Here is a 27,638-nt window from a genome sequence, read left to right as displayed (position 1 = left end):
GCATCATAGAGCCCAGGGGTGGTTCAACTGTGCTATTAACTTCAAACTTAATTGTGCGGTCGCACGCCTTGAGGTGAGGATAATCACATGGGGGGGTGCTTATTTTTGGAGCACCATCACAAGGATTCAACTATATTGAAAATCATATAAGGATATTTATTGATGGACTTTATTATTGAGCACTATAGTATACATAAATCTATGTATAGTAAGTACTCCGGCGCTACTATGGGATGGTAAGGTAGAAATATAGGGTGCTGCAAACACCGTATGAGTCAAACACTCCTCAGTATAAAATCAGTGGTAAAATGATGGTGTTGCGCTCCTAATAGTGAAAAGTGAAAATGATTAATCCTGTGACAGCGGTCCTTATATGTGGAAAAAAATATATACATATACACACATATATATCACCTTGTCTAATACGTGGCAAAGTATATGTCAATAAATATATAAATATATAAAACGCATATACTGCATAGTAAATTAAAAATTCATAAACAGTATAACGTGCTGGCAAAAAATTACATGCAAATGTGGATGCACACAAAAAGATGTCAATACACAAACAAACATGACTGTAGTTACTAGTAAACAACTCAATCCATAAAAAATAAACATATATAATGCTGCCACAAAGGAAAAAAAAATAAAGAAATACATAAATGATTGATTTTTATATAATGGTATTTATATGCTGTATACATTATTAGCACGTCAGCACTTTATTAACAGAATGCAACATTCACTTTATTGAATAATATTTTGCACTTGATAAATTGTGTTGCATTGGTACACAAAAAGGTATTTTATTTGCAGAGTACAGCGCACCACATTGGTTTGATTAATTTATTATTTAGCACAAGCATATGGGAATGTGATCAGTGCCAGCAGCTGAAAATACTGCACTTGTATATATAAAAGATATTTAAGTGACTCTTTCTGGTAGCTCTCAAGTAGGGATGAGCTTCGAGTTCGAGTCGAACATTGCCTGTTTGCCTGTTCAGCGAGCAAATTCGAAAAGCCGGAACACCCTGTACAAGTCTATGGGAGAAATCTAAAGTGCTTATTTTAAAGGCTAATATGCAAGTTACTGTCCTAAAAAGTGTTTGGGGACCTGGGTCCTGCCCCAGGGGACACGGATCAATACAAAAAAAAGTTTTAATAATGGCTGTGAAGGGGCGCACGTTTCTCGAGCTTAGAACTGTCCCTGCACAAAGTGTAATTTTGCAAGGAAAAAGAGTCTTTTAAAATCACTTTGAATTGTCGGCTCCCGTAATACAGAGAACACTCAATGAGTATTACGGAGCCGACAATTCATTCATTGATAAAAAAAAAGTGTGGGGTTCCCCTAAATTCAATTGCCAGGCCCTTCAGGTCTGGTATGGATATTAAGGGGAACCCCGTGTCAAATTAAAAAAAAAAAATTGATGTGGGGGTCCCCCTAAAAATCCATACCAGACCCTTTATCCGAGCACGCAACCTGGCAGGCCACAGGAAAAGAGGGGGGGACGAGAGAGCAGCCCCCCTCCCTCCTGAACCGTACCAGGCCACATACCCTCAACATTGGGAGGATGCTTTTTTTTATTTTTTTTATTTTTAATAAAGAAATTTTTCAAAAGTGTGTTTGTCTTATTTAACCATTTTTACACTTACTTTGTGAAATGGTAGGGGTACTTTTGTACCCCCTTATCATTTCAAACAGGGGGGGCGGGATCTGGGGGTCCCCTTGTTAAAGGGGGCTTCAAGATTCTGATAAGCCCCCCGCCTGCAGACCCCCACAACCACCGGCCAGGGTTGTGGGGATGAGACCCTTGTCCCCATCAACATGGGGACATGGTGCTTTGAGGGGTCACAGACCCCCAAAGCATCCTCCCAATGTTGAGGGTATGTGGCCTGGTATGGTTCAGGAGGGGGGGCGCTCTCATCCCCCCTCTTTTCCTGCGGCCTGCCAGGTTGTGTGCTCAGATAAAGGGTCTGGTATGGATTTTTAGGGGGACCCCCATGTCAATTTTTTTTTTTATTTGACCTGGGGTTCCCCTTAATATCCATACCAGAACTGAAGGGTCTGGTATGGATTTTTAGGGGGACCCCCATGTCAAATTTTTTTTTTTATTTGACGCGGGGTTCCCCTTAATATCCATACCAGACCTGAAGGGCCTGGTAATTGAATTTAGGGGAACCCCATGCTTTTTTTTTTTTGCTTTTTTTTTTATCACTGAATGAATTGTCGGCTAATACAGAGAACACTCATTGAGTGTTCTCTGTATTACGGGGAGCCGACAATTCAAAGTGATTGTAAAAGACTTTTTTTCCTTGCGAAATGACACTTTGTGCAGCGACAGTTCTAAGCACGGGAAACATGCGCCCCTTCACAGGCATACTATAGAAACCCCCTAGGTAGGAAATTTAAAGGAATATTACACTTTTGTTGTTTCACTTTAATCATTATTAAAATCACTGCTCCTGAAAAAACGGCTGTTTTTAAAACTTTTTTTTTGCATTGATCCATGTCCCCTGGGGCAGGACCCGGGTCCCCAAACACTTTTTAGGACAATAACTTGCATATTAGCCTATAAAATTAAACTTTAGATTGTGAACGTTCGAGTCCCATAGACTTTAATAGGGTTCTAAAGTTCACACAAAGTTTAGGTCTGTTCGCAGGTTCTGGTGCGAACCGAACAGGGGGGTTTTCGGCTCATCCTTACCCTCAAGGCTTTTTTCCAAGATTATATGTAGCAGTATACATTTTGGCCCAAATTTATGAATAAAAATTACTTATTTGCAAAATTTTATAATAGAAACAAAAAAAAAGTTTTTTTTCAAAATGTTTGCTCTTTTTTCACTTATATCGCAAAAAAATTATAAAAATTGTCATTCAAAGTATGAGAGCGCTGAAAGGATCTGGGCAAGAAGGGGAGAAAGTGGCTAGTATTGAAATAGTTAAAGGGTCAACTTAAAAAAAGAAAAAAAAAGAAAGAAAGATAACCATTGTAACTGCTTAAAAAGCTTTAGTTGGAGTTAAGATTGAATTTGTTTGTTACTTAGAACTATGGCCTCCCAATACATAAAAATACAAATAAAACAAACATGTAATGCATCTGCCTTAAAGTCTCACAAATGCATGTTGATTCTGCCAGTGAAGTCCACCTAATGCAGCTTCCTGTCATGGTGTGGCAACAATTCTGCACTGCTCCTGAATTCAGAGCAGAGTTTCCACTTCCATGCAGGGTAGGATGTGCCTGCTTACACTACAGTGGGGGCAAATGTGTCAGGGGGTGTGGCTATAAGCCACAAAACATTTTTTTACAGGGGTCCAAGAAAAACAAAAACTGCTTTATTAACCACTTGCGGACCGCATGTACATTTACGTTGACAAAATGTACCTGTACGTCCCTTTGAGTTTGCCACCGTACCATCACGTACGCGCCACCAGCGGCACGTGCGCGTGCCTGTCGCAAGCTCCGTGAGTTGGATTGCGGGTCCCGCGGACTCGATGTCCATGGGGATACCTGCGATCGTCTCATGGAAGAATGAGGAAATGCTGATGTAAGCAAGCATTTCCCCATTCTGCCTAGTGACACTGTCACTGATCATAGCTCCCTGTAATCGGGAGCAGTGATCAGTGATAAGTCACATACAGCCCCTCCCCCCCAGTTAGAATCACTACCTAGGACACACTTAACCACTACTGTACCACCCAGTGGTTAACCCCTTCACTGCCAGTGAAATTTTTATAGTATTGATCGCTGTACTAATGCCAATGGTCCCAAAAATGTGTCAAAATTGTCCGATGTGTCCGCCATAATGTCACAGTCATGATAAAAATCGCTGATCGCCGCCATTACTAGTAAAAAGAAAATTATTAATAAAAATGTCATAAAACTATCCCCTATTTTGTAGACGCTATAATTTTGCGCAAACCAATCAATAAAACGGTTATTGTGTTTTTTTGGTTTTTTTTTACCAAAAATATGTATTAGAATAGGTTTCGGCCTAAACTGAGGAAAAAAACTAATTTTATATATTTTTTGGGGGTATTTATTATAGCAAAGTAAAAAATATTGTTTTTTTTTTTTAAATTGTCATCCTTTTTTGTTTATAGCGCAAAAGATAAAAACTGAAGAAGTGATCAAATACCACCAAAAGAAAGCTCTATTTGGGGGCAAAAAAAGGATGTCAATTTTGTTTGGGAGCCACGTCGCACGTCTGCGCAATTGTCAGTTAAAATTATGCAGTGCCAAATCGCAAAAAGTGCTCTGGTCTTTGGCCAGCTAAATGGTCCGGGACTTCAGTGGTTAATGCTACTGACCAGCTGCATCATATGATATATGAAATTTTAGATTTTTTTTTTTTTTTAGATTGTTTTTTTAACAGAGGAAGACTGTTCAATTTTTTGGAACTGTCCAAAAAATTACACTGTCCTATGCAATTTCAACTGCTACTGAAATCACAGCCAGGGCACCAACAGTCACTGGCAATTGTCAACAATATTATATAAAAAACAGTGCAGCGCTTAATGTATAACACGTGACTGAATGTAGTGAAACAATAAATCAGGGAAAGAAACGTTCCAAGTTAATGCTTTCAAAAAGTAAAACATCAATAATAAACAATACACATGTGCATAATGTGCAATAAACAAAAATGGGCTATTGAACCAAAAAAGGATCAGAAAAACTTTTAGAAGGAAAAAAATATTGTTTAAACTACAGCTTAGTGCTGTGAAGCACAACCTAGTGATTTAAGTGAGAAAAACAAACAACAAAATTGAAAAATAAATCAAAACAAATCCCATGCTTTGGATAAATTAAGTGATTTACAAGGCCTCATAAATGTGAAGATATAAGTTCATTGGGTAGAACGTGAATGGAACTTTAAAGATGAACGTGAATGAAGCTTTAAAATTGGTCCCAGGTGTCACTGGTGCAGGTGCTTGACCACGTAAATTCTTTCACTCTACAGTTTAAGTAAGTAATAAAGGCTTACCAGAGCCACCTTTAGTGTGCGCAAATACGAACTCCCCAAATGTTGGGATCGGACAGGATCGTTCCTCCGACACTCCTCGTGTAAATGGATGACTCGAATCACTTTTCCGGATAGGAAGGTGAAAAATGACCCACACCTTCGGGTGCTCCTTGAACGTCGTCCGTTCCGGTCCGTTCGAGAAAAGTTGGCGTGTCACCAAATGGATGAGAAAGAAAAAAACGCCCAATCGTGTAATAAAGTCTAAAATATATGTACTTTATTTTCCAACCAAATAGGCGTTGAAAGATACAAATGACTCAATAGTCGTATAAAATTGAACGAAAAAAATTGCTAGCAAAAATGTAAAATAAAGCGGATAAAATTAGCACGAAATGTAGACGTATCTACCCGACGATCGTTTCGTCACAAATTGACGTCATCAGGGGTACGCCCACACCCTCGTGCTTAAGGTTTAAATAGCCTATGGGTGAGGTAGGGAGCCCTGCCATAGGTGCAGACCAAAACGTCCGTGCTTGATGGGATTAACCCACAAATGACCAGTCCCTTCGGAATGGTTACCACACATGGAAAAGAAGGAAAAAGGAAAAAAACGGTCAACGACCAGTTAATTCCAATGAAGTTTGGGTACCATCATAACTAAATGGTGGGACTCAAATGTACAATAGACTAATAAAGGTGACCACTGAAAAAAGCAAACAATGAATTCTGTGATAAATCACCTTTGTTTGACAGATGGCCAAATACAATAATGATGGCTATCTCACTATGTGTATGTCTCAAAAAGGTTCAAAAATATACGAAAAGTATATGTGTGCAATACATGCGTATAAATTGCCATACAAAGAGATAGAGGAGAATGACCATAATATTGGGGCGGGGGCCTAAACAGCATTAGCTGCCCTCCATCACCCTTAGTCCAGTTAAAGAAATACATGGATGAGACATAACCAACAGGTTTAGAAAGAACATTACAATCACTCTATTATCATAAATACAGTCTCCATAAAAAATCATATAAACTACCTAGAAAACATTGCTACATAAATACAAGTAATAATAGTGAAAATGGTATATAAGACACAGACTGAATGCAAAATCAGTATAAAAAGGAAAAAAGGGGACTTTAAATCAACTATTGTTAATAAAACAATTAATGTCCCACTCAACGTTGAGCCCCCCAGGGATATCTGTCCCTAATTTGTGGATCCAGTTTGTTTCTGCCCTAGAAATAGTGCGCTTAGCGTTACTGCCGCGCCAGTGTGGGGTATATTTTTCTAAGGCCAGAAGTAACAGTAACGCTAAGCGCACTATTTCTAGGGCAGAAACAAACTGGATCCACAAATTAGGGACACATATCCCTGGGGGGCTCAACGTTGAGTGGGACATTAATTGTTTTATTAACAATAGTTGATTTAAAGTCCCCTTTTTTCCTTTTTATACTGATTTTGCATTCAGTCTGTGTCTTATATACCATTTTCACTATTATTACTTGTATTTGTGTAGCAATGTTTTCTAGGTAGTTTATATGATTTTTTATGGAGACTGTATTTATGATAATAGAGTGATTGTAATGTTCTTTCTAAACCTGTTGGTTATGTCTCATCCATGTATTTCTTTAACTGGACTAAGGGTGATGGAGGGCAGCTAATGCTGTTTAGGCCCCCGCCCCAATATTATGGTCATTCTCCTCTATCTCTTTGTATGGCAATTTATACGCATGTATTGCACACATATACTTTTCGTATATTTTTGAACCTTTTTGAGACATACACATAGTGAGATAGCCATCATTATTGTATTTGGCCATCTGTCAAACAAAGGTGATTTATCACAGAATTCATTGTTTGCTTTTTTCAGTGGTCACCTTTATTAGTCTATTGTACATTTGAGTCCCACCATTTAGTTATGATGGTACCCAAACTTCATTGGAATTAACTGGTCGTTGACCGTTTTTTTCCTTTTTCCTTCTTTTCCATGTGTGGTAACCATTCCGAAGGGACTGGTCATTTGTGGGTTAATCCCATCAAGCACGGACGTTTTGGTCTGCACCTATGGCAGGGCTCCCTACCTCACCCATAGGCTATTTAAACCTTAAGCACGAGGGTGTGGGCGTACCCCTGATGACGTCAATTTGTGACGAAACGATCGTCGGGTAGATACGTCTACATCTCGTGCTAATTTTATCCGCTTTATTTTACATTTTTGCTAGCAATTTTTTTCGTTCAATTTTATACGACTCTATTGAGTCATTTGTATCTTTCAACGCCTATTTGGTTGGAAAATAAAGTACATATATTTTAGACTTTATTACACGATTGGGCGTTTTTTTCTTTCTCATCCATTTGGTGACACGCCAACTTTTCTCGAACGGACCGGAACGGACGACGTTCAAGGAGCACCCGAAGGTGTGGGTCATTTTTCACCTTCCTATCCGGAAAAGTGATTCGAGTCATCCATTTACACGAGGAGTGTCGGAGGAACGATCCTGTCCGATCCCAACATTTGGGGAGTTCGTATTTGCGCACACTAAAGGTGGCTCTGGTAAGCCTTTATTACTTACTTAAACTGTAGAGTGAAAGAATTTACGTGGTCAAGCACCTGCACCAGTGACACCTGGGACCAATTTTAAAGCTTCATTCACGTTCATCTTTAAAGTTCCATTCACGTTCTACCCAATGAACTTATATCTTCACATTTATGAGGCCTTGTAAATCACTTAATTTATCCAAAGCATGGGATTTGTTTTGATTTATTTTTCAATTTTGTTGTTTGTTTTTCTCACTTAAATCACTAGGTTGTGCTTCACAGCACTAAGCTGTAGTTTAAACAATATTTTTTTCCTTCTAAAAGTTTTTCTGATCCTTTTTTGGTTCAATAGCCCATTTTTGTTTATTGCACATTATGCACATGTGTATTGTTTATTATTGATGTTTTACTTTTTGAAAGCATTAACTTGGAACGTTTCTTTCCCTGATTTATTGTTTCACTACATTCAGTCACGTGTTATACATTAAGCGCTGCACTGTTTTTTATATTTTTGTTTATTGGACCTAGTATCTGTTTTTTTGTGCTCAGCTGCTATTTTCTTCATTGATTTTTTCCATATCAATTATTCTATATTTTTTTACCAAGCGCAAGTTTCACCCCTTTTGTTCTTAATTGTCAACAATACCTAACATTCTATTTTCTGTCCCCCCCTAAACTCGAAGGGTCCAGTTCAAATTATTACCAGTACAATCACAGCTGCCTGAGGAAGGGGCCCATGGTGGCCTCGAAATGTTGCTACTTTCATTAAAGTCTGTTTATCTAACCATAGTGTGCTGGTGATATGTATCTTAAATTGTACTCATGCTTTGGTGGAGCCATCAGCCACTTCATCACAGCTCCCTCCTCTGTCTGGGTCTTATTGCTGTATGAAAGGTACTCAACTATTTATGGACCAAAAATTGGAGAAAAAAAAACATTTCCCTTGCCCTGCACACATTCCATGAGGCCAATGGTTCAACTGCAGAAAAAGTAAAAAGGAAGAGGCCATGGTGGTTACCAAAGGTAACGTCAAAAGAATAGCTGCTCAAAGACCCACCATTTAAAAAAATATTACCAACAGGGATATCACCACAGCATCACCCCCCGTTTCCCCTAGCTTGCACTATAGGAAAAGGAGCTTGCACCTTATTTCAATCCCCCACCCTCTAGTACCACCAGCCAGGTAAGCAATTTCTATGATGTGCTCCAAGCTTACACACATGCATTGTGCCAGCAAGTCAATTACATTACCGGCACTGCCCGTCACTCAATCCGCGCATACCATAGCAAAACGGTATTAACTTAGGCATACAAAAGGGCAAGAAGTAGCCCAAGCGATCTGGGACTGTATCAAGTAAACTGCCAAAGAAAATACAATAAAGTATGACAGATCACCCAATGTAATAATCAACCTCTATAGGTTAAACAGACTATTTAGAAACATTTGCACATTCACAATACAGAAGGGATTCTTCAATACGTAACAAGTCAGTTCCAAGTCATTATGTTCCAAGTAATAGAGGTGACCCATATAGACATCCTTCAAATGTAGTCTATATTCTTTTTGTAAGTACAATTGTGCTCATACCCTGGCAGAATTTATGATTTCTTGGCCATTTTTCAGAGAATATGAATGATAACACTACAGCTTTTCTTTCACTCTTGGTCAGTGTTTGGCTGAATCCATTTATTATCAATCAACTGTATTTGCTCTTTTTAAATCATAATGACAACAGAAACTACCCAAATAACTCTGATCAAAAGTTTACATACCCCAGTTCTTAAACACTTTTGCCCCGGACCATTTCGCTGGCAATAGACCAGAGCACTTTTTGTTATACGGCACTGCCTCGCTTTAACTGACAATTGCGTGGTCGTGTGACGTGGCTCCCAAACAAAATTTATGTCCTTTTTTTCCCACAAATAGAGCTTTCTTTTGGTGTTATTTGATCACCTCTGCGTTTTTTATTTTTTGCGCTATAAACAAAAACATAGCGACAATTTTGAAAAAAAGGCAATTATTTTTTATTTTTTTCTACAATAAATATCCCCAAAAAATATATAAAAAAAAAACATTTTTGTTTCCTCAGTTTAGGCTGATATGTATTCTTCTACATGTTTTAGGTAAAAAAAAAAATCACAATAACCGTTTATTGATTGATTTGCGCAAAAGTTATAGCGTCTACAAAACAGGGGATAGTTATATGGCATTTTTATTAATAATTTTTTTTACTAGTAATGGTGGCGATCAGCAATTTTTATCATGACTGCAACATTATGGCGGGCACATCGGACAATTTTGACACATTTTTAGGACCGTTGTCATTTTTACAGCGATCAGTGCGATTAAATTGCAGTGATTACTGTAAAAATGACACTGGCAGTGAAGGGGTTAACCACTAGGTGGCGCTTTAGGGGTTAAGTGTGTTCTGGGGAGTGTTTCTAACTGTAGGGGGGGTGGGCTGTGTATGACAAAACACTGATCGCCGCTCCCGATCAGAGGGAGCAGACATCAGTGACAGTGTCACTAGGCAGAACGGGGAGATGCTTGTTTACATTAGCTTCTCCCCATTCTTTCTCTCCGTGAGATGATCGTGGGTATCCCACGGTGATCAAGTCCACGAGGCCCGAGGTCGGACTCACAGAGCTCGAGACGGGCATACGTGTGTGCTGCCAGCGGCGCAAACGCAATGTCACGGTGGCAAATTCAAAGGGACATACAGGTACGCCCATTTGCCTCTCCCTGCCATTCTGCTGACGTACATTTGTGTGCGCTGGTCGTAAAGTGGTTAATACCATGTTTTGCCCCCTTTAACATCAATGACAGCTTGAACCCTTTTGTAGTATTTGTGGATGAGGCTCTTTATCTTCTCAGATGGTAAAGCTGCCCATTCCTCTTGGCAAAAGCCTCCAGTTCCTGTAAATTCTTGGTCTGTCTTGCATGAACTGCACATTTGAGATCTCCCCAGAGTGGCTCAATCACCAGGGTATGTAAACTTTTGATCAGGGTCATTTGGGTAGTTTCGGTTGTCATTATGATTTAAAAAGAGTAAACACAGTTGATTGATAATTAATGGCTTCATTCATATTTTCTGTAAATGGCCAAGAAATCATAAATTTTGCCAGGGTATGTAAAATTATGAGTACAACTGTATATAAGCCTATGGGTAGTGAATATAGAATGAGACGACAGGAGTAGATTATTTACTTAATTGCAATATTGATTATATTGATAAAACAAGTAGGCCATGGGTGCTCAACCTGTGGCTCTCGAGCAGTTACAGAACCACAAGTCCCATCATGCTTCTGCCCTTTGGAGTGATGCTTGTAACTGGCAGAGGCTTGCAGTGCCTCATGGGATTGGGATTGCACAGCAGCTGGAGGGCCACAGGTTGAGCACCTATGAAGTAGACCATTTAAGTGTTGAATTTAGGACCACACTTATGCTATTATGAATGTAAATAGTCAAAACTTGGTAGGGAGGCATTTTGTAGCATTACATAAATATCAAGTATAGGGGGGTGTCTTTTGCAGCTCTAGAAAGTATTTATTAAGGTCCCAAGGAAGGGGATTTCAATTTTTAAAAATCTTAAAAGTAAAAACGAAATGGATTTACTAAATAAATGGAGTTTTAAATCCAGTCTTAAATAAACAATTTTGTTTTTCATTATTTCTTAGAAAAGAATTATAGTCTGATACATCAATGCAGTAATGAGTTTTAATCTATCCTCTCATGTACAAGGGGTCTTCAAAAAGTTTCTACACTTTTTATATTTAATAGTTTAAGAAGGTGTGGAACCTTTTTGAAGAACTGTTGTACCGTATATCGTGGAAAAACATGGTGACTGATGTGATTCATATACATTATTGTTTATTATGCATAGCTTCTAGAATTTGAGCACCCTTGTTTCCTTTATTGTTATGTGTTAATTTTGTAACTTTTTGTTACTTTTCTTTAATTTTTCTTTTTCTCTTTTTTCTCTTTGTTCTTTCTCCTTTTATTTTCTTCTTTTGTATGGTTTGCAGTTTTATTTTAATTTTTTGTTCATTTTTCTTTTTCTTTTTATACCCCCTGTGATGTATATGGGCCTGGGGCAGTGGTGGATCTATAGCAGCATACATTTTTGGAAACACGATAAACCCTTTTCTTGCCTGTGATATCCATTGGGTTGGCAAATTCGTTGCTAATATTTCGTTCTCCTGGGGGGGTCTCTGGGGGGCCATCCTTGAAATGTCTATCTTTGAGAATCACAACGTCTTCTTCCTTTTCACCTTTATCTGTAGTTAATTCATTGGTCTTAGTTATATGTGTAGACCAGGAGGATAGCATTTTTCCAATTTTTGGGAGACATGCAATACCTTTATTTTATATAGTACACTTTGTAAGTATTATATAGTTACCTGATATGTGAGGTGTATGGGCACACTTTTAATCTGTGGAGATTTGAATCAAGCCCTTTATCCTTTTTTAGATAAATCCCCAACTTCTATTGCATTTAGTTCTCAGTCTCATAAGTTCCAACAACTTTTTCAATCCTGCTAGGTGCCAATTTACTTTTTATTCTCTTTCCGATAAATAAGTTTCCACGTGTCGATCACATTTTGATCTCAATAGGCATGACCCCTGAACTCCTTTCTTCATCTATTATCCCTTTTACATGGACTGACCACTGTGCTGTACTTTCAACTTTCACTTCTCTAATACCTAAAACACAAGATTCTACATGGCATATTAATGACTTAATTCTATCTCATCCATCACACTCCTCTGATCTAGAAATAGACATAAAAGATTTTCTGGCCAATAATGATTCCCCTGATATATCCCCGCTGACCCTATGGGAAGCTCATAAACCTGTTCTCCATGGGGTTTCTATATGCCAAGCCTCATTTCTTAAAAGAGAAAAACTAAAACAAAAATTAGAAGCAGAATTTAATACATGCCACACAATCTTTCAATCCAATTCTACCCCTGTGACTAAATTACAGCTTTTTTAAAGCACGTTTAAACCTTGACCTTTTATTTATCAGAATCCGTAGATAAAATGTTATATAAGTCTAAACATAAATTTTATCTTAAAGTGAATAAACCAGACACTCTTTTAGCCTGAGCACTTAAAAAAACAAAATCGCCCCTTTAAATCGATTCAAGTGAAATTATCTCATGATACATTTACTAGTAATCCAGTAAAGATCCTCCAAACCTTTCAAAAACATCTTACTTCCTTATATAAAAAGGAAGGATCTTTTGATCAAACTTTAGTAGAATCATTTTTTTCACAAATCAAACTTCCTACTATTCCTTTAGCCCAACGCGATGTCATGAAAGCCCCATTACAGCTATCAAAATTTAATTAGCAATTAACTCTCTTAAACCAAATAAATGTCCAGATCCAGATGGCTTCTCTGCCCTATACTTTTATAAATTCTCTCATATCCTTGCTCCAATGTTAACAGACACATTTAATTCTCTCCTTAGCAATCAATCATTTTGCCCCAAAACATTAACGGCTATAATTTCAATGATCCCCAAACCTCAGCCAGATGATACATCTTGTTCTAACTATAGAAACATATCATTACTCTACCTTGACATTAAGTTACTAGCAAAAGTCTTAGCAAACCAAATTAAATAGTGTAATAGGTTCTTTAATAAATAAATACCAGGTCGGCTTTATCCCACAGCGTCAAGCGGCAGATAACATACACAGGGCTACTTTACCAATTCAAGCAGCTAAATCATGACAAATACCCATCTGTGTCTTATCTTTAGATATTAAAAAAGCATTTGATACAGTTTTGTGGCAGTACCTACATTTTGTCCGGCAGCGTTGGGGATTTGGTCCTCATTTTCTTAGCTGGGTCTCCTCATTATACAAAAATCCCAAAGCTTATGTTAAATATGCTAGATATAAATCAAACCTGTTTGACATCTGTAGGGGTACGTGTCAGGGATGTGCACTTTTCCCACTCTTATTTGCCCTACTTATTGAACCCCTAGGTCAATCTAGATTTAGCTGGTCACCAACATAAACTTTGCCTATTTGCTGATGATATGTTAATCTTTATGTCATCCCCTCATATTTTTGCTCCTAATCTTAGAAGTAAACTTGATCGGTTTGCCCACGTATCTAGTGTAATTATTAACTCTCAAAAATCTATAGCCTTAAATATATCTTTACCTCCTCATATTTTACAAGCGCAAACATCCCTCCCTTTCACTTCATGCCTTCTTTACCTAGGAATAACTCTCACACCCAATCTTTCTAACATTTTTACTGCCAAATTATCCTCCAATTTTGTGTAAAATATCTAAACTTCTGACACAATGGTCCTCTTTACCATTATCTTGGATAGGTAAAATGAATGTAATAAAAATGGCTATACTGCCCAAAATGCTTTACCTTTTAAAAGTTGTACCTATTCCTGTTCCAGCATACTTTCTCGGAATACTACAACGTAAGGCATTAACTTTCGTTTGGGGCTCCTTGAAACCCTGTCTGCCCAAACACACTCTTTACCTTCCAAAGCCCAAAGGGGACTATGATTTCCTAATTTTACCACCTATTACCATGCAGCTCATTTTGCCCATATCTCTAAATATCATGCAAAACATGAAATTCTGCTTAGGGTTGTGCTGGAATCAATAGATTGCAACCCACTTTCAATAACCAACCTCGTATGGTCTAATTCCTCCGACCGTAAAAAACACAATAATCCTATAACTAAACATACACCAGCCATTTGGGATACATTTAAAATTAGTAAATGGACTATAATCTCCCCATATACCTCTTTTATAATTTCTTAAAAATCCACTTTTCTATTCTGCTTGGTCTTCCCCTAAATATTTTAAAGGATGGACCGCCACTAATTTAACTCAACTGTGAACTAGCATCCTCTACTTCATTCAAAACTTTCCCAGACTTATGTGAAAGTCACAAACTTCCTAACTCAGAGCTCTTTCGATATCTTCAGATTGCATTTTTTTATGCCCTATAATACAAGGAAGAATTCATTTAGATAAGTTAATGTGCTTTGAAAATATTTGTAATCGTCACTCACACACTAAGGGACTTTGAACTCTTTACACTCATCCTATTACTAAACCCAACTCAGACCCACCATCATATTTTTGGTTTTCGTTGGAAGCAGCCGATTGGGATAAGATTTGGATCACAACTAAGTCATCCCCACAAAACATAGCTGCCTTAGAGACAAATTACAAAGTACTCACACAGTGGTATTTGGTCCCTGTCAGAATTGCAAAATATGCTCCAAATTATTCCCCATCTTTTTTTCGTGGCTGTGGTGATCTTGGATTAGATCTTCATACTTAGTGGTATTGCCTGGTAGCAAAAAAATTCTGGAAACATGTAGTTCAACACTGTTTGAAATCCCTATCAATCCTGATCATACAGTAGCACTTTTATTTTTATTTTTATTTTTTTCCCAGTTCTGATGTTTAATTATTTATTAAGTTATTATAAACATACAAAATCTTCCATGCCCGTTCCAATTCATGAATACAAAACATTCAGAAAGAAAAAAAATACGTACACATATACAAATGCAAAAACAAGAACAAAAAAAATGGATCTATCCTTTATCATCCCCTCTCAAATGGCCATATTTCTGAAAAGGTATAGAACATTTTTCCTCTTTCCCCTTTCTTCCCTTTCCTTTTCTTAGCTCCCAATCCCCTCTTCAAAACCCCCACTAAAAAAAAAAAATAATCAAAACACAAAAGGGGAGGGAGGGGGGAGAAAAAAAATCCCTTCCTGCTGCCCTTCTTCATTCCCTCTCCTCTCATCCCTCCCTTTTATTGAAAACTATTAATCTCCTGGGGATGTGTCCGACATAATCCATGAAACACACTGCACATACAGTATGTAAGACCCTTCGATACTCGTATACCAATTTGAATTGTATAATAGTATGTAGGAGGGATAGAGAGATAGAGGGGATGGAGGAATATTTTTGGTTATATGTTTAACATTAGTGTTTCAGCCTTAATAAAATTATTAACCCGCAGGGACATGCATCGCGGCGATCACGGCGCAACCTCGATCTGTGTAAAGAGCCGCGTCCGATCCAGTAATCTGCGCTCCTCACCTCACACTGACAGAGTGTGAGGAGAGGAGAGCCAATCAGCGGCATCTCCTCACAAGGGGACAGCTAGGGATGTAATCAGGGCACTGATCATCAGTGTCCTGATTACAATAAAAAAAATTGTGTCAAAACACAGTGCCCACCATTGCCCACCAATGCCAGAATACAGTGCCCACCAGTGGCAGCAATCAGTGCCCACCACTGCTCACAAGTACCAATTAGTGCCCATTAGCGATGCCAGTCAGTGCCGGCAATCAGTGCCACCTACCAGTGCTGCCCATCAACGTCCATCACTGCTGTCCATCAATGCCCATCAGTGTCGCCCATCAGTGCCACCCATAAATGCCCATCAGTGCCCATCTGTTCTGCCTATCCGTGCCACCTAGCCATGCCCACCAGTGCCGCTTATCAGTGACCGTCACTGCCACCTATCAGTGCCCACCAGTGCCACCTAGCCGTGCCGCCTATTAGAATTACTTATTTAGAAAATGTACTGACAGAAAAATAGTAAAAAATATATATATTTTTTTTAAAAAAAGTATAATTTTTTAAAATAAAAAACCCATCAGTGATTAAATGCCACCAAAAGAAGCTCTATTTGTGTGAAGAAAATGCTAAAATATTTGTTTGGGTACAGTGTAGCATGACCGCACAATTGTTATTCAATGTGCGACAGCACTGAAAGCTGGCTTAGGCAGGAGGGGGGTGTTAGTGTCTGGTAGGCAAGTGGTTAAAAAAAAATATTTTATGAATTAGTGAAATCATTTTATTAAATAACATTGTAATAACTGTATCAATTTTTGTAAACAAAATTGTGTATACTGGTACCTAAAAGGTCCTATGTGATCATTTTTCTATTGTTGTTGAGAATGGTTAAAACCCTTGTCAGTTTCATTCATCTTTTTTTGTCAATGGAAACTAATGCAACCATCACATCTAATGCCGCGTACACACGACCGGACTTAAGTCCGGCAGACTTTCGACGGAGTTCTGACAGAGTTCTAACGGACTTTCCGAATGAACAGACTTGGCCACACACAATCACACCAAAGTCCGACGGATTCGAATGTGATGACGTATGACTGGACTAGAATAAGGAAGTTCATAGCCAGTAGCCAATAGCTGCCCTCGCATCGGTTTTTGTCCGTCGGACTAGCATACAGACGAGTGGATTTCTCGGTAGGAACTGGGTCCGGCGGAGTTCTGGCAGAAAAATTTGAAACATGTTCCATTTCTAAAGTCTGTCAGACTTTTGCAAATCAAAAGTCCGCTGCAGCCCACACACGATCGAATAGTGTGACGGAATCATGATGTTGAAAAGTCTGGTCGTGTGTAAAAAGATGAATGAAACTGACAAGGGTTTTAACCATTCTCAACAACAATAGAAAAATAAGGACAAGTAAGGAGCAATGAATTACAATTTTGGGTTCTTTTAAGCATCCAGAAGTACCATGTTCATTGTACATAGAACATTTACTTATGTTAAAAGGGCCATAGGAGGTTATTTAAGAAAATAAGGGATGGAGATAAATAAGGTCATCCATCTTGTTGAATTTAGTCTATGGGGGTTATTTACGAAAGGCAAATCCACTTTGCACTACAAGTGCTAAGTGCACTTGAAAAATGCATGGAAAGTGCACTTGGAAGTGCAGTCACTATAGATCTGAGGGGAACATGCATGGATAATAATAAATAAATAATAAATAAAAAACAGCATTTTAGCTTGCACATGATTGGATGATAAAATCAGCAGAGCTTCCCCTCATTTCATATCTTCCCTTCAGATTTACAGCGACTGCACTTCCAAGTGCACTTTCCATGCATTTTTCAAGTGCACTTAGCACTTGTAGTGCAAAGTGTATTTGCCTTTCGTAAATAACCCCCATAGACTAAATTCAACAAGATGGATGACCTTATTTATCTCCATCCCTTATTTTATCTCTTGACACTTTTCTCTTAACAATTTTCAATTGTCAAACAGAAATGAATGTGGTATCTGTCATGTGACTGTGTATCAGATTTTTATTTATTTTTTTATGAAAGGGATATTTATCTGCTGAAAATCTCAGTTTCTCATTTATCTAAATTTTTTTATGTAGGCAAGTATTTTTATCTTTGCTCTAATGCTCCCCTTCCTTCCATATCTGCTTAATAGACAGCTCACCGAAGATAGCGGTATTATAAAGTGGTGCTAAATCTGCAGTGATAAAGATTTTTATATGCCAAAAAAATGAACTGTTATCAAAGATTTTCTTTTTTAAATGTAATTCCACATTGGAAAGTAATAACTCCTCCGATAATCCTAGTGATTTTTTTTTTTTTAAATCAGACTATTAAAAAAATATATTTTTTTGCCACCATTGACGTTCATTCATGACTATTCACATACTTTAGGAATATGCCAGTATCGGTCCTCATGATGATGTTCTAACACTTTGCTTTTGAAATCATTTGTTCTTAACATCAACTTCATTGTGTATATATATATATATATATATATATATATATATATATATATATATATATATACACGTGTTTTCTATTATTTTGTGTATGTTGTTGTAACTATACAATGATGTTGACTGATGTGTTGAGTTTGCTCCGAGTGTTCAATTGGTGTATCAGATTCTCTCTGGCGGTGTATGTGGGCCTAACTCTTTACATCAGATATGAGTGTAAGTACCATGTATTCTAGCTGCGTTTTCTTTGTGACACCAGCTGAGTACTAATTTTAATTGGTTAGTTCACCTGTAACCTAATGATGACACATTAGAGCACTATATAGGCGATGGCGGTGACTAGTTCCAATAGGTAATGACTAAGTGCTAACATTTGCACGAAACGCATCTACCTTTTTGTCCCCTGCTCCATCTGTCAACTACTTGTCATATGAAGCTTCAATAAAAGGATTTTTGGAAGTGCGGCCATCCGCCATAATTTCTTTATGTTACATGCATTATGCGCTTTATAGATGTGTGCATCACTTACCCTTCTCAGAGGTAAAGGTGGGATCTGCCTGGTTGACATCCCTCTTCTGCTGCTATAGATCCATGTCTTCTAGCTGGTATCACAGTACAGCAACCAATGTAATTTTTTTTTTTTTTAATTTGTCCTAAAGAATATAAAAACGTACATGAATGTCATGCATCTGACTGGCAGTTATCTCGAACACGAATGTGCGTGTCTGGACTGAATATAAAGCAATTCAATATTTTGTTGCGTAAAACTTCCTCTCGTGGTTTTTTTTTTTTTTTCTTCTACAAACAGCTTCGTAGTGTGAATGACCGCCCTTCAGGTTCCAAGAATGTCACTTAAGATTAATCAAAACTAGATTTAGTACTGCAAATGTATTTATTGTTTTACTGTTCGACCACTTCTGTTCCCAATATCTTTTTTTTATCTTGGAACTTTGTATTGGCCAGGGTTTTTTCTCCTCCTTTGGCATGCAACTCTCAGTACTCTTTGGGACTTTAAAATAAATTTTTATGTTTGTTGTTCTATTCTGTAATGTTGTGGAAACCACAGGAGGGAGATCTCACCAGTTGAGTTCCTATAAAAGGAGGTTCTGTAAAGGAGAGCCTGCACAGTTGTTGTAGACAATGGAACATCAGTTAAAGAGGAGGGCCGGTTTTGAAAAATAAAAATGTAAAAGTCAGCAGCTGCATACACTGTAGCTTCTGACTTTTAATAAGCACACTTACCTGTCCAGGGCGCCCGCGATGTCGGCCGCCCGAGGCTGACCCGTCCCATGGTTTCGGGTCCCGGTGCCGCCATTTTGGCTAAGGGAAACAGGCAGTGGAGCCTTGCGGTTTCACTGCCCGTTTCATACTGCACATGCGCGAGTCACGCAGCGCTTTGTTAATGGGGCACGCTGTATTCTGGGACACACAGTTCCCAGAAAACAGCACGACCCATTACCCAGAAGACCCCGCACGGAGGAGAGAAGAAAGAAGATCTCCGCGGAGGAGGAAGAGGCAGATTAGGATGATGTGCCTAGCAACAGGCGTTTCTGGTAAGTTAAAAAAAAAATAATAATTCATTTTTTTTTATGATTTTTGTTCTAATTTTTAATGTATTTTTTTTTTCTCAGGGTGGCCCTCCACTTTAAGCGGAACTGTCTAGTCAGGGCATTGGAGGAGCTGCCATGGGGCAATCTCTAGAACAATCTTTCTCAACCTTTTTAACACAGAGGAAACCCTTGAAATAGCTTTCTGGTCTCTGGAAACCCTTACCAAGAATTACTTTATCTACAGCTCATGGCACATTAGTGTAAGGTGACCAGATTTTTTAAATTAAATCCGGGGACATTTTTTTTTTTTACTAGTAATGGCAGCAATCAGCAACTCATAGCGGGACTGCGATATTGCGGTAGACAAATCAGACACGTTTGACACTTTGTGGAAACCAGTGACATTAATACAGTGATCAGTGCTAAAAATATGTACTGTCACTGTACTAATGACACTGGCTGGGAAGGGGATAACATCTAGGGCAATCAATGGGTTAAATGTGTGCCTAACAAAGTGTTTTCTCACTGTGGGGAACATGTTTTTATTAAGGGAAGACATAGATCCTTGTACTTGCTTTGCAGGAACACAGGATCAATGTCTTCCACACTGACAGAATGTCAAACTGCCTTGTTTATATAGGCAGAGCACTAGGCGAGTCCGCCGGATCCGATGATTAGCACCTGACACCCATAAATGCAGGATCACATATATAAGTGATCAGAAACTGGTTAAGATCATCAACTTTATGATAACTCACAGGCAGGGGGCGCTCTATCATGGCTCTGGCTGGCTCTGTCACAGTGTGTCACATAACATGACTGCTGGGTGCTGATTTCGTTAACTTCTGACCAATAAGTGCCCCCCGCTGCCTGTGAGTTCTGATATCACCCATTATGCCAGAGAGACAGACACAGTCAGGGCTCGAGTCCTGCGGGAACGCGTGGGAACGGCGTCCCTGCACTTTTTTCACAGCAGGAACGCCGTTCCCTTTGCAGGACCAGAGCCGCCCGAGGCTCTAGCAGAGCCTGCTAGCTGTGTTGTCTTCACAGAGCTGACATCGGAAGAGCAGCACAGTGATGCACGGAGGGCAGGGGCTGGCCAGTTAACTGATTGGTTGATAGAATGCAGAGCGGTTCTATTAACCAATCAGTTAACTGGGGCAGGTCCCGCCTTCTGTCCATCCCTTTGCTGCACTTCCGATGTCATCTGCTGTGTCCTGTGTAAGGTAAGACAAGGAAGAGGGCACTGTTATGAAGGAGGGAGGGGGAAAGTATCAGAAACTGAAAGGAATGAGGAGGGGTGATATAAAAGGGAGGCAGGGCAGGAATGTGAAGGGGGGTTCTACAAAGGGGGTGAGGACAGGAATGTAAAGGAGGTGCCATAAAGGGGCTGAGGACAGGTTTAAATTTTAAAACTGGCTACTTGGTCATCTTCAGTTCTATGTCGCATTCACAGTCTGGTCATCTCCTGTAGTATGTCGCATTCACAGTCTGGTCATCTCCTGTAGTCGCATTCACAGTCTGGTCATCTCCTGTAGTCGCATTCACAGTCTGGTCATCTCCTGTAGTCGCATTCACAGTCTGGTCATCTCCTGTAGTCGCATTCGCAGTCTGGTCATCTCCTGTAGTCGCATTCACAGTCTGGTCATCTCCTGTAGTCGCATTCACAGTCTGGTCATCTCCTGTAGTCGCATTCGCAGTCTGGTCATCTCCTGTAGTCGCATTCACAGTCTGGTCATCTCCTGTAGTCGCATTCGCAGTCTGGTAATCTCCTGTAGTCGCATTCGCAGTCTGGTCATCTCCTGTAGTCACATTTGCAGTCTGGTCATCTCCTGTAGTCACATTTGCAGTCTGGTCATCTCCTGTAGTCGCATTCGCAGTCTGATCATCTACTGTAGTCACATTCGCAGTCTGGTCATCTCCTGTACTATGTCGCATTCACAGTCTGGTAATCTCCTGTACTATGTCGAATTCGTAGTCTAGTCATCTCCTGTAGTCACATTCACAGTCTGATCATCTCCTGTAGTCACATTCGCAGTCTGATTATCTCCTGTACTATGTCGCATTCACAGTCTGGTAATCTCCTGTACTATGTCGAATTCGTAGTCTAGTCATCTCCTGTAGTCACATTCACAGTCTGATCATCTCCTGTAGTCACATTCGCAGTCTGATTATCTCCTGTAGTCGCATTCGCAGTCTGGTCATCTCCTGTAGTCGCATTCGCAGTCTGGTCATCTCCTGTAGTCGCATTTGCAGTCTGATCATCTCCTGTACTATGTCGCATTCGCAGTCTGGTCATCTCCTGTAGTCGCATTCGCAGTCTGGTCATCTCCTGTAGTCGCATTCGCAGTCTGGTAATCTCCTGTAGTCGCATTCGCAGTCTGGTCATCTCCTGTAGTCACATTTGCAGTCTGGTCATCTCCTGTAGTCACATTTGCAGTCTGGTCATCTCCTGTAGTCGCATTCGCAGTCTGATCATCTACTGTAGTCACATTCGCAGTCTGGTCATCTCCTGTACTATGTCGCATTCACAGTCTGGTAATCTCCTGTACTATGTCGAATTCGTAGTCTAGTCATCTCCTGTAGTCACATTCACAGTCTGATCATCTCCTGTAGTCACATTCGCAGTCTGATTATCTCCTGTAGTCGCATTCGCAGTCTGGTCATCTCCTGTAGTCGCATTCGCAGTCTGGTCATCTCCTGTAGTCGCGTTTGCAGTCTGATCATCTCCTGTACTATGTCGCATTCGCAGTCTGGTCATCTCCTGTAGTCGCATTCGCAGTCTGGTCATCTCCTGTAGTCGCATTCGCAGTCTGGTAATCTCCTGTACTATGTCGCATTCGCAGTCTGGTCATCTCCTGTAGTCGCATTCGCCGTCTGGTCATCTCCTGTAGTCGCATTCGCAGTCTGGCCATCTCTTGTAGCATGTCGCATTTGCAGTCACTGTATTTTATGTGAAATATATATATATGCATATGAGCATATCTTTTTTTTTTTTGGTGGGGGAGTGGATCTTGGGTGGGAGTTCCCACCCTTTTTTCCCCAGGACTTGACCCCTGGACACAGTGCAATGTAGTCTATTCACAGACACCCCCAAAGCTCATCTGTGTTGAAGCTTTGAAGGCACTGACAGCCCCACCATTGGATCCCCTCCCCCTCTATTCCTGCTGCTGGACATCATCAGCTGAGCTCAGCTGCCTTTCTCTGCCCGTCGCCTCCGCCGGCCTCACAGCCTCTCAGGTCTCACTCTCAGGGCCCCGGCTACTACTGGGTGGGGAGCAGAGGAAAATGATTCTGCCGCGGAAGGCAAGGAGATAATCAGGCAGGCGGCCGGCCGGGATTTGAGCCAAGGCAGAAGAACATGTGAGCGGCGCTGGATGGGCATATGCCGAAAACTTAAGAAATAGTCCCTCCGCTCCGACCAGCACATCATCATCAGAAAGGGACACAGATAATGGAAAAAATACACCCACTAAGCTAGTAGGAGCGGGGTGTGTAATTTAGATTTTTTTTAATTCTGCACTGACTGTCTTTGAAAATTGCCCCAGCTCCAGTTGAAGTCAAATCCGGGGACAGACTTGGCCCAGGGACAGACTTGGTCCGGGGACAGTGTCCTCAATCTGGGGACTGTCCCCTGAAACCGGGGTAGACTGCTCTTTACACTTTGGGTCAGTAAAGTGGTTGTAAACCATTACATATACCCAGTGAAAATGGCCTCAGGTGATTCGCAGAGATGAAACAAATCCCCCTACATATGTTGTAGCTGTTTATCTGCAGTAGTCTCTTCTTTACATCTGTTTAAAGTCCAGAATGTATAAAGCTTGTCTGAGCTGTCAAAAAAAGGGGGTGGAGGGCTGAAGTTACACTCTGCAGAGCTCAGCTGGGAGAATGCTGAAAGCTGATTGGAGAAAGGGTCATACCCCCTTTCACACAGCACACAGAAACAAAGCTGAGGCTGTCAATCAGCTGGAGCTCTCTCCCCTGTCACTACTTTTTTTATTGATGTCAGAAAAACTTGTCAGAAGTGATTCGTGCTGACAGCAGAGGAAGGAGGCAGCAGACAAAAATGACACTTAGTGCTCTGGATTGAAACAAGTACACACTATAGAGGGATATGCTTTGTTCAAATTTCATGTTTGAGGTTTACAACCACTTTAAGAAAAATCTCTCTACCCCTCACCAAATTTACAACTAAAAGGATCATTGCTGTCAATAGGTATTTATCTGTGAGCCAGAAATTGCTCATAGCCAAAGGAAACCCTAGCAACCTTTGGTGGAACCCTAGGTTTCCACAGAACCCTGGTTGAGAAAGGTTGCTCTAGAACAGGGGTCTCAAACTGGTGGCCCTCCAGCTGTTGCAAAACTATAAGACCCATCATATCTCTGCCTGTGGGAATCATGCTTGTGCCTTGCAATGCCTCATGGGACTTGTAGTTTCGCAACAGCTGGAGGGCCGCCAGTTTGAGACCCCTGCTCTAGAACCATGGAAAATGATCATTTATTCCCCCTCTGGTGCAAGGTTACGAATGATTTATATTCCTGAGTAAACAGTGCAATCTCATATTGATATAATGTCGTCTTTTCACCTACTGGCCAGTGCATAATTCCCCTGATTGTTATTTTCTACATTCCTAAAATATTAAATACATGTACCATGAGATCATTTTTTGTTTGTTAGTGAATTGCCTTTAATCACTTTCTGCCTGTAGGACATACTTGTACATCCTCTGGTTTCAGTGGTTATATCAAAGTTATAGCTGCAGTCATGATCCCGATATCTTTTTTCAGCCGGCCATGCTCTAAAATGTTAGATCCATGCGGCCGAGGAGCTGCTGGATTGCTTTTACATGGGGTGGAAGGGAGTCGCTCCCCCCCTCCACGCCCTTCTGCCGCCTTCCACCGAGGAGTCCCCACCTCTCCCGTTCCACCGAGGAGGCGGGGACTGAAGCTGGCAGTTCTGCTAGCTTACCATAGAGATGATGGAGGAACAGAAGTTTGCCGATCATCTATATGATCTAAGAAACTGGAAGTCATGAGAATTTTGTTACTTTCGGTTCACTCAGGTGTAAACAATCCATTACCGGCTTGTGAAAGCATCTGATCAAGCCACTCTCAGTTGGAACATGTGCTTTTAAGGGCATAGGAGAGATCTTGAGTCTAATAGACCCCAGATGTCTCCGTAAAGAGTACCTGTCACTGCCCATGCTATCACAAGGGATGTTGTTCATCCTTATGTGATAGCAATAAAAGTGATTAAAAAAAATGAAAGAGGCAATGTGAAATAAAAGTAAATAAAATAAATAATATTGTAAACATTTTTTAAAACGCCTCTATCGCCCCATGCTTACACGGACAGATTGGACACTTTTGACACATTTTTGGGACCATTGACATTTATACAGAGATCAGTGCTATAAAAATGCACTGATTACTGTGTAAATGACACTGGTAGTGAAGGGGTTAACACTACGGGGCGATCAAGGGGTTAAATGTGTGTTCCCTCTGTGTGTTCTAACTGTATGGGGAGTAGGAGAGGAGACATATCGCTGTTCCTACTTAGAAGGAAAAAACCTCCTCTGACAGCACAGGGATTTGTGTGTTTACACACACAAATCCCTGTGCTGGCACTCGTACACGTGATCGCTTGTGGCCGGCGGCGATCGTGACTGCCGTGCAGTGGGCAGGCACGCACCCCTCCTGCCCTCTGACGGTTCTTAAAGGAACCCTGTACCCGTATGTGGTTTGGCACCTCTAAGGGGTGCCATTCTGCGCCCGTAAATACACGTGAGCCAGGAACCAGTTAAAAGTGATGCCTATGGAGATTTTTAAGTACCTACTTTGGTGCTGTTCCATGGGCGTACACAATTTTAAAGCGTGACACGTTGGATATCTATTTACTCAGAGTAACATTATCTTTTATATTTGACCAAATTGGGTATTATATTGTGTTTTTGTGCACCAAAATTCATTAAAGTATATTTTTCCCCCAAAAAAACGACATTTGAAAAATCGCTGCACAAATACCATGTGGCAAAAAAAATTGCAACACCCACAGTTTTATAGTCCAGGGCCTCTGCTTAAACATATATAATACTTGGGGGGTTCTAAGTAATTTTCAGATGCATGTATGAATTGGCCTGGGGGTCAAGTAGTTAATGAAGCTTTGTGGTTATTTATCTTGTATTCAATATTTTTTATTCACATTTTATTCACATTTTATTCGCATATACTGAATATCTCCTAAACTGTGCAAGTTTAGGAGATATTCAAGGTACCTACAGGAAAGCCTTATTATAGGCTTACCTGTAGGCAAAAGTGGTGTAACAGGGTTTCCAACCACTTTAAATGAGAAGTATGGGATTGCGGAAAAAAAATAATATATATACTCATCTAGGTGGATACAGCATTGATCCGATGCTACATTTGTCCGCCGACAGCTCTGCATTGAGATGCATTTCGTGTCTGGTGATCCCCATGATTAAGCTCCAAGGGGCGTAGCGAAATGTGTTGCGCTGGCTTGAGTCCGGGCTGAGGCTTCCATTCATCTCACTTCATGCACATGGGTCTGACTTCTTGATGTGTGGCTTATGGATCTTTTCATTTGACATTGCTGACCTTTACAGGTCATCAGTGTAAAGTTAATCATGAAGAATTATTGTTTTATTGTGAATTTATTGTGAATTATTGTCTGACGTTCACAGTGATACCTCACATGTGGTTAAATCTCTGTTTACATTTTGTCTGCCGGCCCTACAAGCACATTTGCATTTATGTGTGTACACGGGAACAGGGGTGTTGACTTTTTTTTTTCTAAGTTATTCTTTTTATTTAGATTTATTTCTTATTTCTTACACTTTTCTATTTACTTTTTTTTTATTTAATTTTATAAAATTTGAATTAAACAAAAATATAATTCATGTATTTAAATTAAATTAAACTGTATTATTACAAGACCCCTTGTGGTAGCTTCAGGCAGGTGACAGGTACTCTTTATGGAGACATCAGGGGTCTGTTACAGCCAGGGAACGACAGCTCTGAAACAGCAAATTACAAACTACTTGTTGCTCTATGCTTCATTCATCATAAAGGAGATGGAGGATGGGGATGTTCCTCCATTTCCTGTGCAAGAAGCTGTCCTGATTGCTTACCACAATGTGGAGGAAAGGGAGAGCCTAGGAACCACTGTGGAGAGCGGCGGGGGAAGGGGGAGAGGTCTTTCCAACACTGTAAATGCAATCACATATAATTTTTACAGGGCTCAAAATTTCAAGTCCTGAGCTACTAGCCAGGACTTAAGAGTTACTCGCCACTAGTTGCCCCACCCAACCCCTACCCTGCTTGCCCCTAAACATGCTCTCGTAAATGATCTCATAACATTACATTAAATCTTTTATGCAGAATTAACACAGACTGGTAACACAGGCTCATTGACACTTTGGGGATCATTTTTAGCACATTATAAGTACATAGCTTTAGAGTACACATAATAGATAGGAGCACTGCCTTATGTTCCTTATAATGGAATGCATTTATTTTGGGGGTGTGCTGCAGGTGGTTATTGGATTATATATTTTAAAATAAAAGTTTGGCTCACTGCCAGCAACACTTGTCCCTTAGCATGGCTTTTAAAAGTTCCCCCCCTGTGTTCTGCTCTACTCCATCTCACAGACACGTGCTGCTGGTTCTGGTTCCTCTTCTGGACTTTCCTGAAATTGGGTTAACCCTTTTAGGACCAAAGTCCCTGTAAACAAATTTGGAGTCTCTCTGAGCCTCCAAATTCTATATCCTAATGAGAACTTACTAATTCTGAGAGCACTGCCAACCAGTCTTCTCCAACTGGACTACCCCAGAACCCCTCACCCTGCATGGTACACAAAACATCTCTTATTGTCCTCTTTATAGCGACCATAACCCAAATAACAGGGACACATATCTCCCATCCAGGACCCATCCCTAGAGTCCTGTACAAAATATATATATTAGAAGCCACACTGGATAACTG

The 27,638-nt window shown here is 40.1% G+C and overlaps 1 protein-coding gene across 1 annotated transcript in view; it reads right to left on the bottom strand.

The window, feature by feature from the left end:
* Positions 1-18,785, bottom strand: part of LOC143930014 (killer cell lectin-like receptor subfamily B member 1B allele B) — a 195,039-nt gene extending 176,254 nt beyond the window's left edge. The window contains exon 1 of the mRNA XM_077453919.1: positions 18,616-18,785. The gene's annotated coding sequence lies outside the window, so the exon portion shown is untranslated. The remainder of the gene's footprint in view (positions 1-18,615) is intronic.
* Between the last annotated feature and the right edge of the window lie 8,853 nt (positions 18,786-27,638).

Source organism: Lithobates pipiens, unplaced genomic scaffold, assembly GCF_037356315.1.
Source record: "Lithobates pipiens isolate NorthernLeopardFrog02 unplaced genomic scaffold, aLitPip1_a1.2 Scaffold_25, whole genome shotgun sequence".
NCBI lineage: Eukaryota > Metazoa > Chordata > Amphibia > Anura > Ranidae > Lithobates > Lithobates pipiens.
Note: the sequence above shows the minus strand (reverse complement) of the source record. Positions and strands in the feature narration are given on the sequence as shown.